This window comes from Corvus cornix, chromosome 4 (genome assembly GCF_000738735.6).
Source record: "Corvus cornix cornix isolate S_Up_H32 chromosome 4, ASM73873v5, whole genome shotgun sequence".
Classification (NCBI taxonomy): domain Eukaryota; kingdom Metazoa; phylum Chordata; class Aves; order Passeriformes; family Corvidae; genus Corvus; species Corvus cornix.
In genome coordinates, this window is record NC_046334.1 from 42994568 (window position 1) to 43011368 (window position 16801).

The 16801-nt window shown below is 41.1% G+C and overlaps 1 protein-coding gene across 4 annotated transcripts in view; it reads left to right on the top strand.

Annotated features, from left to right (window-relative positions):
• Nucleotides 1–11668: 11668 nt before the first annotated feature.
• The window catches only part of MTUS1 (microtubule associated scaffold protein 1), a 121829-nt gene continuing 116696 nt past the window's right edge, over nt 11669–16801 (top strand). For 3 of the 4 annotated variants that reach the window (XM_039551414.1, XM_039551416.1, XM_039551417.1), the window contains exon 1: nt 11669–11765. The gene's annotated coding sequence lies outside the window, so the exon portion shown is untranslated. Of the gene's footprint in view, nt 11798–16801 lie in introns of all 4 variants that reach the window. The other variant, XM_039551415.1, reaches the window with a different exon arrangement.

The following is a 16801-nucleotide window of genomic DNA, read 5'->3' on the forward strand; positions in this document are numbered from 1 at the left end:
ATCTCCTGCCAAAATGCCATACAACCATCTGGGAAAAGCTTCCTTACAGAAATCAGTGGGTTATTCATATGGTACTCAGCAAATATAAAATTCATGCTGCATTGTCCCTGCTAGATGTCTTGCAAGTCTTACTCCATAGGTTAGTATCCAAGTTTGAATTGCTAATGCTTGCAAGACATGCAGTCACTTTGCCTTGTGATGAAGGGGGTTTTAATGATTGCAGTGTATCACTTTTTTAAAATTTTCCAGTAACTCTGAGTATTTAATTGTAAATATCTCATGGAATTTTTTGAAATAAGACTATTTCAAATTGTTCCAGTCCTCTGTCACTGAATCCTACTTCTGTCACACAGATCTTAATGAGAGATCTCAGCACAGTTCTCATCTATTTCTCTTAGTGACTTCTCCTAACAAGGGGTTAAACACCTTATGAATTGGTTTCACTAACCCTCTGACTCAGTATAGGAGAAAAAGAAAACAGAAAAAATCATACCCATCTGGAAGAACACAAGCCACTCAAGCTAAAATTTCTAAGCAAAAAGCCCTAGGATACTGAAGGAAGGGAAGGGCTTCCTTCTTATGTTTACACAATCTGAATAAAACAAGTCATTAATAATACAACTTGGAAAAAAAAGTCATTAAATATTTGCAGTCCATGACAATAACTTAAAATTCTACTTTCTATTTCCCTTTAACTTCCCAAAATTAAACTAAAGCACGTGAGCTACTAAATTGGACATGAAGTTTCACATGTAAGAAAATAACTGGACACCTTTCCTGGTATGTAATTCTCAATTTTTTTTTCTCTCCCCAAAAGAATTAAGAAAATTAATCTCATGCAAATCAACAGAGCCCAGTAAAGTTAGACTGGGGATTAATTAGGTATGTCATCTGCTTCTCAAGCAGCTCATTTATAGTGTAACTCAAAGAAAACACAGCTTTAACAACAGACCTTTTCTGTTATTTTACTTTCTCATTAAAAAGATATCAACCACATTCATTATTTAGTATTCTATAGTGAGTGTAGCCCTGTTAGTCTGTATGTGCTCCGTAATTCATCATATACTAATGATCAGCCACCTTCTCTCACGTTACCAGAACAACAAAAATATCTGTGTATGTCCAGCAAGAGCTGGGAAGAGCTACAGCCAAGAAGGCAAGGGAGTAAAGGCCCCTAACATCTCAGATGTATTTGTTGATGCATGTGACAAGAGGCTATATATTCTCTAGAGAGGTCACATGGTGTCTTTGTCATTTGTACACTAATTAACCCTCAACCCCAAAATTCAAGTGAAATTAAGACATCCTGCAGCTTTTCAAAAAACACCATCAAGAAAGAAGAGGAATGAGCAACCAGCTGTCCAACATAGGAGGAATTCCTGACAGAAGTCAGAGTGACATTCACTGTTGAGATCTTCTGGTACATCACAGAGTGACTGTAGGGAAACAGTACAGACTTCCTTAGAGAACAGCACCACCATAGTGATTTCAGCAGGTGAAATATAATTTAAATTAATATTTAATTTTGGTTCCTACTTGATGGGCAGCCTCTTCATGTAAGACAGCTTTAAAGAAAATACCCAACTCTGTATCCTAGACTTCTCTCATGAAAAGCTCTTATCAGAAAATACAAAAGACTGCCTGTTTCACAAGGACAGATGCCACATCATGGTTCTGTATAATATCAGTGAGGATACTGATATTTTTGAAGAACATAGTGGAAGCTCGTATCTGGCAGCTGCCATGTCTCTGTTGTCTCTATTTTTCACCTCCATTTTTTTTACAGGATCTCCTTTCAGTTGAATAGTGTTGGAAGCAAAAACGTAAAATGAGACTCGGGAGAAGTCAGCTGCTAATAAAAGGTTCCCCTGTCCTTTCTTGCTGACCCACTAATTTAAATGCAAGCAGGTCTGCTGTGATATCAGAGAAAGCCTTATTTGAGGTGTGCTTGTGCTTACTCATTAAAAACAAGTAAGTTTCAGCAGACTGCTTCTTTGAAGTGCTGTGACATACATCCTCAGCTACAAATGTGTTTCTTACATTATTTTAAGCAAAGTTTGTATTATTATCTGAAAGAAAAAAGTACTGCAGTAGTGTTTGTTTCACTGCCTATTTTACCATCCAGTCACTGTGGTAAGAGAACAAGTAACCAAAACGAAAATTCCTTCTTTGGGACACAGAGATTTTGAAAGCAAGGAAGTGGATCATGACTCATGGATCTCATTTTTCAAATATGAAGAATAAGCCCCAAATATATATTTTTTCAGTTTAAGAAGTGAAACCTAGAATTTGTAAATGTAAAAATGAACACTAACATCTTTCCCCATCACCTCTTATGTTCTCTGAATCATGTAGCAAGTCATTGAATTCTTTCATACTATCCTCATGTATAAGGGAAATACGTTTTAAACATTTTACACAGCACAGTGAAACCTCTTCAGGAAATATGCAATTCAAGAATTATATTTTATTCTATTACTAGCCTAGGCTAATAGTTCTGATCCTCACCTACAATCAGAAATCTTCAGGTTTTTCACTAGAATAAAACCTAATTAGCAGCAATTCCTAAACTATACCCAAGATATGAAGAGAGGTTAAGGCTTTTGTCTACTCCTTGCATACAGGTTTACGGTAGGACAACGGGTCCTTTTCAGAAGCATTTTACACAATATTAATTCAGTCCCTGGGAGAAATGTACTGTGTAAGTGTCCCAGGGTATATTTAAAATGCCCACAGCTCTCCCTGATAGACTACCTTTGCTAGCTTGCATCCAAGCTGTGTATGTAAAAAAAGGAAGTGCTGACTATAGCAAAAGGCTCCACTATACTTAGCCTTTATTGTCTTCACTTTCTGGACTGGCAGGATTAATTAAGGAATCCTGCAGCTTCAACTTCCACGGAGACAGCAGCACTGAAGAGGAAGAAGTAATCAGCTCGAGTTGGCACCACCATCCATTATACCAATATTCACAGAGACAGGATCAGTTACTCTTAATAAGAGTGCTGCCTTTTATATCCATTTTAAACACTGCAAGCTGCTCATTGTAAATGGCAAATGAAATCCAGAAGTACAAGTTAGTGTCCACAGTATGATACTTCAGTCAATTTTCTATGATAAATAAAAAGTAGGAAAAAAACCCCCAAGCATACAGGGATTCCTTGGGGGAATTCTAGTCATTCTAGGCTTAGAAAATCCTATCTATTACCACAGTTTCCATTTCAGACTGTGGAAAATTATAAAAACTGACAAATGCCCATAAATAGGAGGTTCAGCAAGAAATTGTGGTTATGGAGGGCACCATGTGGGACAGCAGGGATGAGTATTCTTCCGCTGCATATTCCAGCTCTGACTCAGGAGCTTGTCGCAACAGAAAACAAGTTTTTTGTAATTCCTTGTGCAAATTAACTGACATCTGCCTTCAAAACACTCCAACAATCATCCTGATGGCTTATCTGAGTTCAGCTATAAGAAAGCAAGTAGCTACTCACAAAGAAAATACTGTTTGTTCCCATTCCACTAACTATTCTTCCTACTGTCCAGGACTACTGACCTACCAGAAAAAAGAAATTAAGTGAAACCAACAAAAGAAATAGATTGCCCAGACACTGTTAATGCTAATAATTTTGTAACTTTGTATGCTTGGCTTTTCCTTTTTTCTTACAGTTCATTATATTTCAAATTAACCCTTAAGACTGCACAATAGCCAAAATAACATATCTAAAATACTAATTCAACATTTATTTAGTAAGTAAATACTATTTTATTTACATTGTCATTACAGTATGAAATATCAACAACACATAATTTCACAGATAAATCGTACTGAATCCCAGGTGAAGAGTGCTGTAGACCTGTAATACATGCCTGATATGTGTCATTCACCTGCAATTTTCCAGTAAAATAATGCTGTTCTTATTTCAGATGCACCTGATTCAACAGTAATCTTGTCCAGTTTATAAAGGTGAGTGGCTTGAATCCTAAACAGGGCTATATTTTCTTATGTAAGGTCTGTCCAGCCATTAATACTATGCCAAGAACAACAGACTTAGGGTTTCTCCCTAGCAAAGCTTCCTTGGTCAGTTACAACAAGTATTGGGGCAAAGAAAATTAATACATCAGGCCTCTTCTAAGGAAAATAAGGATTGGCTTGGAAATGAGTCCATGTTAAGATCTCTAAGTGATCTATGCTGCTATAGAAAACATGGGCTAAAACACATCAAGTGCAAATAAGAAACCTTTTTTCTTCCCATTGGATTATTTTCACTCTAAATTCCGTACATGTTTCCTTACCTTCTTCCTTTTGGCTTGGTTTACCACCCAGAAGGGAAAAATCGTACATTTATTTTCATTTTCTTGCTCCCGTTGGATTAAAAGCATTTCTTTAAAATGACAGGCAGAAAAGACTAGTGTTTTCTTGTTTTTCCCTGATCTCTTACTGTCCATTCAGTAACCTTTCATGCATAGAGAACATTGTTCAATTTCAATCACCAAGTCAAAAGCACATGCTATCCTTTCATTAATGTTTGAATTCATCCGTCTGTGTTAGAGAGGATGAGAAAGAGAAAAGGAAAGGGTTTAATTCTCCACTTATCTGACTTTGAGCAATCAGTCCTAAATCCTGCCATAGGCTGCTTCAGCATAGCTGCCCCACAGCATTTTGTTCTATCCTGTCTCAGTGAGGCCCAGGAGGGGACATCTTGTTGCCACGCAGAACCGGTTTCAAGCTTTTTCTCTCTCTATTTTGTTGGGGCAAGCTTCTGTTTAGTACACACTACCTTTATAACAATTACTCCCATTTTTTCTGTTGTTTCTGTCCTGTTACGTTTATCATACTTCTAATTAGGACTACTCCAGCCAGTGTGAACAATGGCATAACTTGCAGTATTAAGGTGCTGCGTGTCTAATGAAATACACACATACATAGAGATCTGAAACCCACAGAAGCCATTACTGATAGAACAGGATCTAAGCAAAAGCAGTGTGGTACACAACATTACATCGTCTTGTGAGCTCAGAAGTACCATCAAGTTAGCGCCTATTAACAACTTACTGTGCATCAGCTGCTCTGCAGAAATTGTCAGCATGCATTACTTTGCATTTGCTGTTGGAAAACCCTGTGCAAGTTAGCTTAGCCTCCTCTCCTGTCAGAACAAGTCACATCATCATGTATTTGCTGCTGGCTAAGAGCCTATTCATCCCCATGTCCATATTTACCATGGTGCAAATGATACTTGCTAAACCCTGCGAACTAAATCTCACATCCAAGCTTCACACCGTGGAGATGCTGCAACAGCAGTATCATTTATGTGTGCTGTAATCATAGAAAAGTGACAGAAGCAAGTAATATTCAGCACCATTTAAGCAGCTGACCTGCTAGAGGTAAGAATGAAATTGCTTTTACTTCAGCAAAACTTTTTTTTTTTTAAGACATTAGGTCTATAGTGAGGCTAGTGATGAAACCACTGAAAATTAGGAAAAGAAACTGCCTGTATGATCTTTCCCTTCTATTAATTTCCCTTAAATAAGTCTTACTGCTAATCATTCTTCTGCAGCCCCCTGTTAACCACTGTTATATAGCTGAAGGCTTGGAGCTCTTGCACAGGCACAGCTCCTAAAGGCTCAGACCCACTTGTTTTCTGGCAAGACACTTTCAAATAGGTCTGTGCAAATACTCACTTGGAATTTTTTCTTCACTTTCATTTTTCTGCCACAGATGGTTCCTTTAACAGAAAGATCTTAAGGAGGACTTTTAGGAAAAAAAGTTTTCCTTTATATAAACAAAATAAAACAAAAAAAGCCACCCAACCCAAAAAAAAAAAAAAAAAAAAAGGTAAGAATGTGTTGTGCTGTCTCTGATAGCTAGATTATCTCTCACTTCTGCAGCTTTCTGACTCATCTGCCAGCATCTTGCTTGGAGAACCCCTCCACTGTCTCCTCTTATTTGTAATCAAGTGCCATAGAAATTTATTGTCAACCATCATCTCTTTATCACATCAAATAACCCCACCAGCTAGCATCTCTTGGCACTTTTTTTACAGGTCTCTTCCTCTCTCTCCTTTGACCAAATCACTCATCACATTAGTATTCCTTTGGTTATTTAAGTATCAGCTCCAGTTCAGCATGACTGAAGACCAGGATTCTAAATGTTCTTTCTGTTCAGTCATTTCCTGACATCTATAAAGAACACCGCTACTCTCTTTGGAAGTGGGCAGGTTTCACTGGAAATATTCACATTGTGGCAATATATGACTCTCTCAAACATCTTCCCATGATCTGTGATTCAACCTTTCCTAGCAGCCATCCTCCCAGCCAGTATACTTTCGCAAGGTTTAGCCATCCTCCTTGTTGTAATATCCCTTCCCTGTTGACTTGACAAAGGCAATTAAATTTTCAATTGTACTGACATGGATTGAAGACACTGCTTTAAGGATAACTCTGCTGGTTCATTGTGTTCACTATACAACCTTCCCCCTCACCTCCTCAAAATAAACAAATAGCCATATTTGGGGAGTTTTGTGCATAAATCTGCCTATGTGAAAGTGTGTTTGCTTAGGAAACAGCGTATGTGGAAAATGCCAAGGTGTAACAGTTCGTACAGAACAGTACAGTTGTCATTCTGCATATGGCTATGTAAACCCACTGAAATGACACTAAAGAAGGGGGGAAAATCAGCCCATTTTTTATCTAACTACAAAAGCAAGTAATTAAAATCCTCTAGAAGAGTAACACACATATTTTCAATCACTAATATCAGAAAGAAAAAAAACTGTCTTGATTTCTTGACATATTAATAGGAATAAAACAGTTTAAAAGGTATTTTAACTCCACAGAAGATAAAACTTACGTTATTTGCCATAAGAAAATGCTTCCTAATATTATTGAACAGATTTGCTCTTACGAATTGTGCCAGAAACCATGAGCCCATTATTTAACGTCCCTTTAGGAATAATGGAAGGAAGGAATAAATAATTAATAATGCATACAATGTAGAGGTTTATCCCACAGATAATGGCCCATGAAGGAAAGAGTTTATTACATTACGGAATCAAGCAAACTACAATTAGTCTAATTGTTAAAGCGTTCAGAGTATTTTCTAGTTCTTCACCAGAGCTGCCTGTAAGTAGGTCTGAACCTTCCCTTCCTGGAAAGCATATGGAAGAAAAATTACACATGTAACTAATTTAGCCGAGAGATCTGTGATCTGTTCACCAGTACTTTTTGTGAGGATATACACAGTCGCTCTGATTGTTTTCTAAACTGTGGAGGAAAAATACCAAGGATTCTTAGAATGATGATACTTGTAGCTATTACAGGTAAAATCATCAGCAAAATTATGAGATCAACCCCAAATTACTATCCAAAGACATTTTCAACATTTTCAGCAGCACTTCTCAATGATTTTCTCTGGTATACCTCACCAGTATGTATGCCTCACTTCAAGGCAGTAAGTATACAATTCAATTCAAATAAGTTATATGAATGCGAAGTTTGTGGTAAAAAAAAAATTGAAGAATATTCATTAGTAATTGAGCCTCAGAATATAATGAAGACTTTCAACAGTGGTGCTATACTTTTCTTAAACCAAAATTGGCACTGGCCAGCAGAAAGGTTTGTTTTGTATTAATGCAGTACTTTAAATGTAGTCTGCATAAGCAAAGGGGAACAGTACTTAACACTTGCCAAAGAATTTGAATGCAGTTATCCACAGTCATTACTGGCCCTCTCTCCACATCAAAAAAAAAAAAAAAAAAAAATCATCACAACCTCCTGATGCCACAGAATCACCCGTGAACACACTGTTGTGTAACATAAACAAATCCACAACATGGTGTTTTCCCAAATACAGCCAGGATAAGACTTATCACAGACTATAAATCTGCCACAGCCAAGCTGTTGCAGTGTTGAGAGCTGCAGCCTCCAAGTTCTGGCACCAGTTTTCTAACCAGGAGCCCACAGCTTTGGGCCATGTGCCCCCACTCCCCACACCAGAAGCAGCAGTACGTTGGACCAGAATCTCCAATAAGTAGTGTGAGAAGCACCCAAGCTGTCAGGTATTGACATTCCAACTACAGTCCTCTTGGCATCTAAAGCATTTAATTCTTGAGTTAGGCTTCAGTGGGGTCTGCACTTAGATTTTGGCATTTTTCAAAAGCATGACAGGAGGAAGGGCAGGTTCTCTCAGCAGCTAAACAAGCAGATATAAGGCCTGGAGGGTCATGAGGACAACAGTGAAGTCCTATCTGACACTTCCCAGGAAATTCCCTTCATCACCAGGCCAGAGGCTAGCTGGGAAGAATGTCTTTCATTGTGCCTGCTCAAAATCTGTTATTCTGAACAAACTAATCCACATTCATCGGACCAGGGAAGCAAGGCATCACTTTGCAATGCAACAATTAAGGTCCCTAGCTGGGAGCAGGGAACTTTAAATTTCAATTCCTATTACAACACTGCTTTTCTAGCCAATTACCATATAATATTAAAGTACACAAGCAACCATTAAGAGTCAGGAACAGAAACTGACTTCCCTAATAACCTATTCAAAGCCATCCATTACCCTGGATACCAGCCGGACACAGACTTGGCCATCCTGTGCTGCTGCATTTTTACTGTTATTGATACTCAAGTTACCTCGTACCATTTCAAATTATTTATACCTGCTGCAATCATATCTGTTATTAAAGACAGACATATATTCTTCTTGGAGTCTGAATGTATCTGGAAGTATCTTTCAGAGGCAGTTGTGGAGCCTACTCCTGACTACTCCTACTGACAAGAAACACGGAAAGAATATAAAAAACTCTGTTCATCCATTTATTCCCTTTCCCATCTATTCTGATATTCACCTCTTGCTTTGGTGTCTGCAATTCTTTCCCATGCTTTATTCTACTTTGTGGTCCAGGTTACTTTTCCCCTTGTCATCCTTTGTCTTTCATTTCTCTTCCTTATTTAAGTGGTTTTGCCTTTCTTCCCTCTTTTTTTCTCATTTCCTTCCCTTCAATTTCAACATTCAAAGACATGATCCTGCAGTCTTCCTCCTACATTTATGAAACTCAAAAATGCAAGGACCAGAAGAGCTGAGGAAGAAAAAAAAGCAGAGAAGCAAAAGTAATTATCTCATTATTATCTCTTTTTAAAAGAATCTAAGTATCTGATTTTCAGTTTGATTTTTTTTTCCTTGATTGCTGCTGTATGAAAGGCCTAGACAAACAACAAAACCTGGAAAAATTAAAGAGCCATCAGAATGGAATGGTTGCAGCGAACACTGAATGAACTGTGATCTTTGGCAGGATCAAGATCAACACCACAAGCTTTCAGCTGTAGCGATCAGTCGATACTTTCCAGACCATCCCCACGGTGACAAAGACAGAGGCATTTTTAAGTTGTAATTGAGATTAGCCTTGATACATACAGTTGGAGCCATGCCTGTGAACTTTGCTAAAAGGCTGGCTATGTAAACTATCTATCATTCAGTTTCACATGAGCAGTAATCTAATGACACCACAAAAATCTCACTATGTCCCTTGCTCCACACGTTCAACCACAGCAGCGGACTCATGCCAGGGCACTTCAGCTGTGCTACTGAAGTGTTTGCCTCCCAAGGTCTGGAGCCCCATATAGACTCTCCTGGGGAGCCCAAGTTTTGCACAGTGCTCAGTATTGTAGCCCAAAAACACTCCTGCTCTGATCCAGCTTACTAGATTTGCAGTCACGTGCTAACTGAAAACCCATACATAATAGTACTGACTCCAGCATGCTTTGGATGAAGCCCATAAAGACACGCAAGATTGCTTTTCACGGATGGGAATATTTTGTTTGTTACTACTAAGCTAACCACAATAAAAATAAATAGTTCTCTTTCATGTGGTGATGAAACAAAGCAATCATGCTCTATTCCTTTTTTAATTATTAGGTTGAAAGATTCAGTGTCTTCCTGGCATGTTTAATTCTGAATCATATTCATCACATATATAAATAGCCAGCAACTGTATATAGTAGAGAAGGGCAGAGAGGAAGGTCAGGGAATTAGCTTGATGTCAAGAAAGCATTTCCTGTGCAGTCACCAAATCTGACTGGATACAGACTCCTCTGTTGGCATACAGGAGGCCTGAAGGCTACTGTGCCCTCATACACCAGACTTGCCAGGTAAGCGTCTCCAACCTTGCTAGCATTTGGAAGCTTCTCCTCCTCAGATATCACATAGGTGTAACTTACTTCTTGGGGCTTTGTAATAATGAATAAAAGATTTTTCCTCTCTGCCTCATGTTATGGGCATTGCCACCACTGTGAAGAGACAACTTTAGTGCCGAATCCCCAGCAGCTAATCCACTGGGTCAGGGAGACTACCACAATATGAACCTTCTCCACTGAAATCCGAGTGGACAGATCCTGGAGGGAAGTGCTGGCTCTACTACCACTGAAATCCAGAATGTCAAGCCTAAATAAGTGGCAGCAAGTAATACCATGGACAGAGTGCTTAAAAGAGTTACAGCAGAGTTAAAAGTTGTAGGCAGTCACTAAAATCACACACTTTCTATCTGGTTTGCATTTATAAACCACTCTGCATAAACACAATCTTAGGCCAAGACTATCATTGCACAGCTTAGGCCATCAAGAAAATTATGCCTGAACCTCCTGAGACTTTTTGTTGTAACCTGGACATTGCCTTAGCATTGCTGTACACTGTTTCGCTAACCTCAGACCCATGGCAGCTCTCAGCTGACTTCACAGAATCATCGAGGTTGGAAGAGACCTTTAAGATCATCAAGCCCAACTGTCAACCCAGCTCTGCCACTGTAACCACTATATCCTATCACCAGGCGCCAGGTCCAGACGCCTCTTAAGCATCTCCAGGAGTGGTGACTCCACCACCTCCCTGGGCATTGCAATAGGTTGCAGGAACAAACTTCTTTTCCACGCTCCCTCATTCGTGACGGCAGCAGTGGGCACGCGAGGGAGCCAGCCGCCTCCCGCAGCAGCCCGGGGCGGGAGGGATGGCAGCCCGGCACGGCGGGGGCAGGGCCCTGCCGGGAGAATGCGGCCCGGCCGGTCCAGGCGCTGCCCCGGGCGGGTGATTTAGCCCGGCTCTCCAGCACCGGGACATCCCACGGCTTCTCACCCCGCGCGCCAGCCGTGAAGCCACACGCGGTTTAGGAACTGAAGCGAGGCCAGGCAGGTTTTGTCGCCGTCGGTTTTGAGTTTGAACCAGCGCACTTTGCCCGGCTGGAGCAAGGTCACCGCCTGCCCCGGCTCGGCCAGGGCCCCCTGTCCGCCGAGCCCCGCGCCCCCCCCGGTCCCGTCGACAGCCCACAGGAGGAGCGGTCGCCTCCCCGGTTGCTGCGGCCGGATCCTCCTCCATCCCGTGCGGTATTTTTAGCCGCTGACCCAGTTCCCCCGCTCGGCTACCTGCGCCTCTCTCACCGCCCGGCCGGGCCCCCCCGCCGACAAACGCACCGCGCAGGGCCGGCCCGGCCCCGCTGCCCGGCCAGCGCCAGGTGAGCGGAGTGGAAAGCGGGGCTGCAGCGGGGCAGGTGCGGCCGGAACACGGCGGCGGCGCCTCGCTCGGGACGGCCCGGAGAGAGCGCGGGGCTGCAGGAGGGGCGCGAGAGCCGCGACACCAACCCGGCGGCGCTGGCGAGGAGCGCACGGGCTGGTGCGGGGCCTCCGCGGGGGCGGAGGGGGGCGGTGCCGGCGGCGAGAGCGGCCGCGGCGCAGTTTTCTTCAGCGGCGCCCGATCTACAAGTGAGGGGCAGCGTGTGAGCGCCGCCGTAAGTGCTGACTTACTGTCTTTTACAGAAGTGTGAGTGCTTCTCTTTCTTCCCTTCCTTTTCTTTCTCTTCTCGCTCTCTCAGCGAGGGCTTCCCGGGGCGGCCGGATAACGGGGCACGGGAGCTGAGCGCGGCTGGGGCAGCCCGGGCGCCGACGTGCTGGCGGGGGAAGCGGGTCACTGCCGCCGCTCCGTGCTGCTCCAACTTGCTTTCCTTCTTTTCTCTGGGCATTCCCGCCCGCCGCGCTTCCGCGGGCCCCGGCGAGGTGAGGCTGAGCCGCGGCCTCGGGGAGCAGCGCAGGTGCGGCTGCAGCGAGGCCCGCCCCGAGGGGCCTTTCCCCTGGACCGCGGGGTCACAGCTTCGGGGGGCCCAAGTTGTGTGTTTGGAATTTTCGGTATTGAGAGATACGGAAATTGTGTATTGCTGGCGTAGCTTTTTTTAATCTAGGTGAACACTGACACCGTGCTTGATACGTTTAAAATGCTTGCTCTTGTGCACCCGGGGTGCTTTGGTCCTGCCCGACAAGCACGAACACTCCTGAGATTTTTAAAGGAGTATTTTTAATGGTCTCTCCTCTGCTTGCTGCTATTTATACCATTCAAGGTTGGCGAGGAGAGCCAGAGTTTGAAAAGGACATTGAGCTTTAACTTGATACCATTGTTCCAAGGCCAAGGCGAGAGAGCGCAGATATTTAAAATAAAACAAAACAAAGAAATGCCCAGAAAACAACCCCATGAAAACACCCTACCCCTCTGTTTTTCTACTGCATGATCAAAGCAGAGAACTGAGCATCCCCTTCTGGTTAGGGTATGTAGGTGATGTTCTGTCACGGGGTCTGAGCCTGTGCTTTGGTTTTATTATTTGTTTGCTTTATGCTTACGATGTGATGGAACAGTACAGCTGGTTAAGCCCCACACTGGGGGATTATATGAAAGATGAAAGTCTCACACTGTGGCAGATGCATGACTTTCACTTAGGTGAAATAAATAATTACTGGTCACTGCCTATGCATTGTAAGGTCTTAAGTAGCTGTAATGTAAAATATTAGCACTAAGTCTAATGAATTGGATGATACCTATGCTGTTGAATATATATTCACAGGTGATCAATTTCTTTCTTCTTTTTCTGAATTAATTCAATACACTGTAACACTTCTCTTCCTAATTGAGGAGAGGTAAGCTTTTCATATAGTGAAACTTAAGTTTTGGGAATAGAAAAGCTTTAACCTTCAATACCTATATCACTAAGATTTTCAGAGTGGATGGTGATAACTAATATGATAGGTCTCTGTATCTGGATTGCTAAATAAGATTGGTATTAAAAATTGGTTATTCCTCGTGACATGCACCCTGCTCTGGTGGAACTTCAGAGCAGCATTGCAGCGGCTGGCTCGCATGACTGTAGCCACTGGGGTTAGCTTAGTTCTCCTAGTGCTAATTATCGTGGGTGAGCAATAGATTGCATTTGAGCTCTGTTTTTATGGAGTATAATTGTACGTGTGGTAACAAGGCTGTACTAAAAATTCATATAGTCACTTTTAAAATATTGCAGAGCTCTAACTTCTGGCTGAGATCAGTCTGCTTCAAAACTGTGGCTGAAACAGTGATCACAGTCTGGTAAATCTGATGCTAAAACTTTACCTAATATGATTTTCCATTCAGGGTAAGCATTATTCTGTATGTAAAGGTTCCATATGTTGAAAATATTTGAACAAATGTTAAATTTTTAGTAGCTAGCCCCTTAAATGGGCTTCATGATCCTTCTGAGCAGTTGCTATTCAGTAAATAGAAAGCCGTACTGTTGGATGCATAACTGTTCCTTATTCTCGTGTGTTTTACTTACAGCTGAAATCAATATCTGAGAATTGACTAACTGCAGAAGTGCAGTGTCAAGGCCTTGAAGAAGTCAAGATTTGACTGAGTAATGACACTGTAAATGCATTTGGGGCTTCTCTTTCTAACTCTTCCATTTTCTGATTTCAAACTTCCGTCTGCAACCACATATGGAAGAAGTGGGTTTCTTTTTTAGGCAGAGCCAAGGTCTTGTACAAAAATGTCAACTTTAAGGAGGCTTTTTTAAAAAAAAAAATCTTGTAGGACTTACTATTGAGCTGAGATTTAACTTGTTGGGTAGCTAATGGCCTCAACAATCTAGCAAAATAATTACTAAGATTTGTTATAGGAACTGTGGAATGCAGATTAGCCAGCTGATAGTGTGGGACTTATTTTTTTGTTTCTTTAAAAATAAAAACACACTTATGTTTTTATACATATATATGTGCCATGTACATGTATAAATGTATATGTTTTGTATAGAAATGTGGCATATTATATATTCATATAAGATGCTAAAGTGTACCACTGTTGTATTTTGATTGTTTGATGTTGAGAGATAATTATGTGATCAGAAGTGCCACGTGTGGTATATATGATTCAACAGAAGCTCCTGAAGTGATTGCCTGCCCTACGTCCCTATTTCTGTTCCAGTCATTTTGTTCTATTTATTCAGTTTCATGATGCATCCTGATTTACTGTTTAATTGGGAAAATCAAGCATTTTTAGTTGCTTTTACCCCATTAATTCAGAGGATTACCCGGTGAGTTTGTGGAATGCTCGTTCTATGGAGTAGTTTGGAGTTAAAGGTGGAAGAGGAAATGGTCTTTATTCTGCTTTACTTGATTGCAAGAATTAGTGGTTCTTCAGTGTTTGTTGTGTGGAACTGGCACAGTTTGCTTTATGCAAACATTAACGTGAGAATGATAACAGCCTACTTCTTTCTAAGGGGGTGCTTGCACTGTGGAGTTTTTTCCTTTTCCTAATTGATGTATGAAGATGTTTTTAGACTCAGTAGTTGCTCTGATGGAGGCATGGGAAGAATTGTTTTCTGCTTTCCTATTTTCTCTGTGGTTATGGACATGATTCCACAGAGTATGCTATGCATAGATATGCTTTATTATCTGACAAAAAAGTCAGTGCTAGTTGATAGTTTTGTGTCCTCCAAGTAAAAAAATAGTATTAATTATGAGTCCTAGTATTCTACATGAGTGGGCTTTTTCAGTACCAAAAAGTTATGTCAGCATTTAAATCGTACTGTTCAGTGGGAAATTTCCTTTTTCCCATCCCTAGCACCTATCTTAATGTCAGTTTTATTTCATGGACTTCTTCCCTTGAATGAATTGCCTTAATCCTTTTACACTAAGTTACCTCAAACTGCTTTAGTTACCACTCTGGTTTTTGCATCAGGAAAAACTGAAGCTGCTGTTAGTGGATGACTTTGATGTGATCTGTGAGTTGCCCACTTGTATTGACCCCCCCCCAGTCTCTGTTGTTATTCCTCTTTAGATGGTTCCTTTACGTCTGTCCTTTTGTTTGGCTTTGTCATAGAATTTATTTTAGCCCTTCCAACTCAGCTAAGTTGCTCTCAGCAATCTTCAAATATTGAAACATTTCACAGCTATTTTTCTTTTGCAATCTTAGATAACTATTTAAAAAAATGCAAACTAGCTCATTTTTGCATTTAATATAAGTGTGGATATATGGATTGCAATATGGTAATTGTGCAGGGAAATGAAACTAGTGCACTCAAGGCACTGGGAGTCGAGATTTTGTAACCCACACTGGATTTTGATGAACTAGTTCCTAGTGCCGACCCCTGTGAATGTGGCATACAGAGGTTGTCTGCATGCTCAGAGTGACAGTGGTCTTCAGCTGTACAGCAAAATCCCTGAGGTGGGGTAAAACAGTTGGAATGTGTGTGGTGTAGCACTTCATTCTAGTGGCTAGTATTCCTAGTATCTCTGATAACTTTTACTCTGTACTCTCTATACTGTGTCTAACAGGAAGAAATAAGACAAGCTTTCTTCCAGAGTCAGTTTCCCTTCTGTGATTGCTCCATTCATGTCAGTGAAGAAGTGGACAAGCCTTCTTCAAGCAAAACCAGAGTATTGAAGGAGGAATTGTCATTACTATGAAAAACGTGGTTGTAGATACATTATATGTTTTTTTTCCCTGATCTCCTGTCAATGTATGAGGTCCATATAGTGTGTTCTGGACTTGTTAGTTTAGTTTGATGGCATTAGCTGACATCAGTGAGGTCTGGATGGAGTGATCTGTGAAATGGTGCTCCTTTTTTCTTCAGAAAAGAGATCAGCTGTAAGCCTATGTGACTGGCCAAAAAAGAAATTATTTACGTCACTGGGCTCCTAAAAGAGTGTGATTGTACTCTTGGATGAGTGTGAGTAGTTGCAAGTGTTAAAGACTGCCTTTTGCATCCATTCATCTCCTGTTGGCGCTGTAGCTGAGGCTGCTGCCTTGTCATGTCTCCAGTGTTGAATTGCAGCAGACTGAGTAATCTTGACTGAAGAATATAAAAAAATAGGAGGATTTTGCTGCACCATCATTCCAGGAGGGTTTGGGAACTAAGGATCTGTATGCCATTGGGCATTCTGAGAGCATCGTGGTAAAGAGTATGGGCTGATGAATAAACTGCTGTTAAACAAGAAAGACAGTGACTTGTCCGTTAGCTATGGTTTGTGTGCCCATTCTCACAATTAACATGATCTGCCTTTCTTATTTTATTTGCTGTGTACCTCTATGCTCCTGGTGAGTCAAATGTGATTACTCTTACCTGCGGATGCTAAAGGTAAGACAGTTGGACTATTTCAAGACCATGGTGTGAGACCATTTTTAAACTGGAGGTACAAATGGAAGATGCTGCTGTGCTGGCTTATGTATAGCACACATCCTCTGTTAATACATAGTCTACAAGAGTCATCAGTTCTTGGACAGAGTCTGAGTTGCTTGCTCTTAATATCTGATTCAGATGTTCTAGTGGCAGTGAAATATTTCTTTTACTGTGATTATTAGAGGTATTTGAAATACCATTGATGTGACTTTAAAAAGAAAGGCAGGAAGTGCTTTCATAATATTTTCCTCAGGTTAGTATTTTTCTTTAAAAAGTGTTTGAATTTACAGAATTACAGTTTTGCTGGGAAGTACCTCTTTCCAACCTCCAAACCGAAGTAGGACTACACCCTG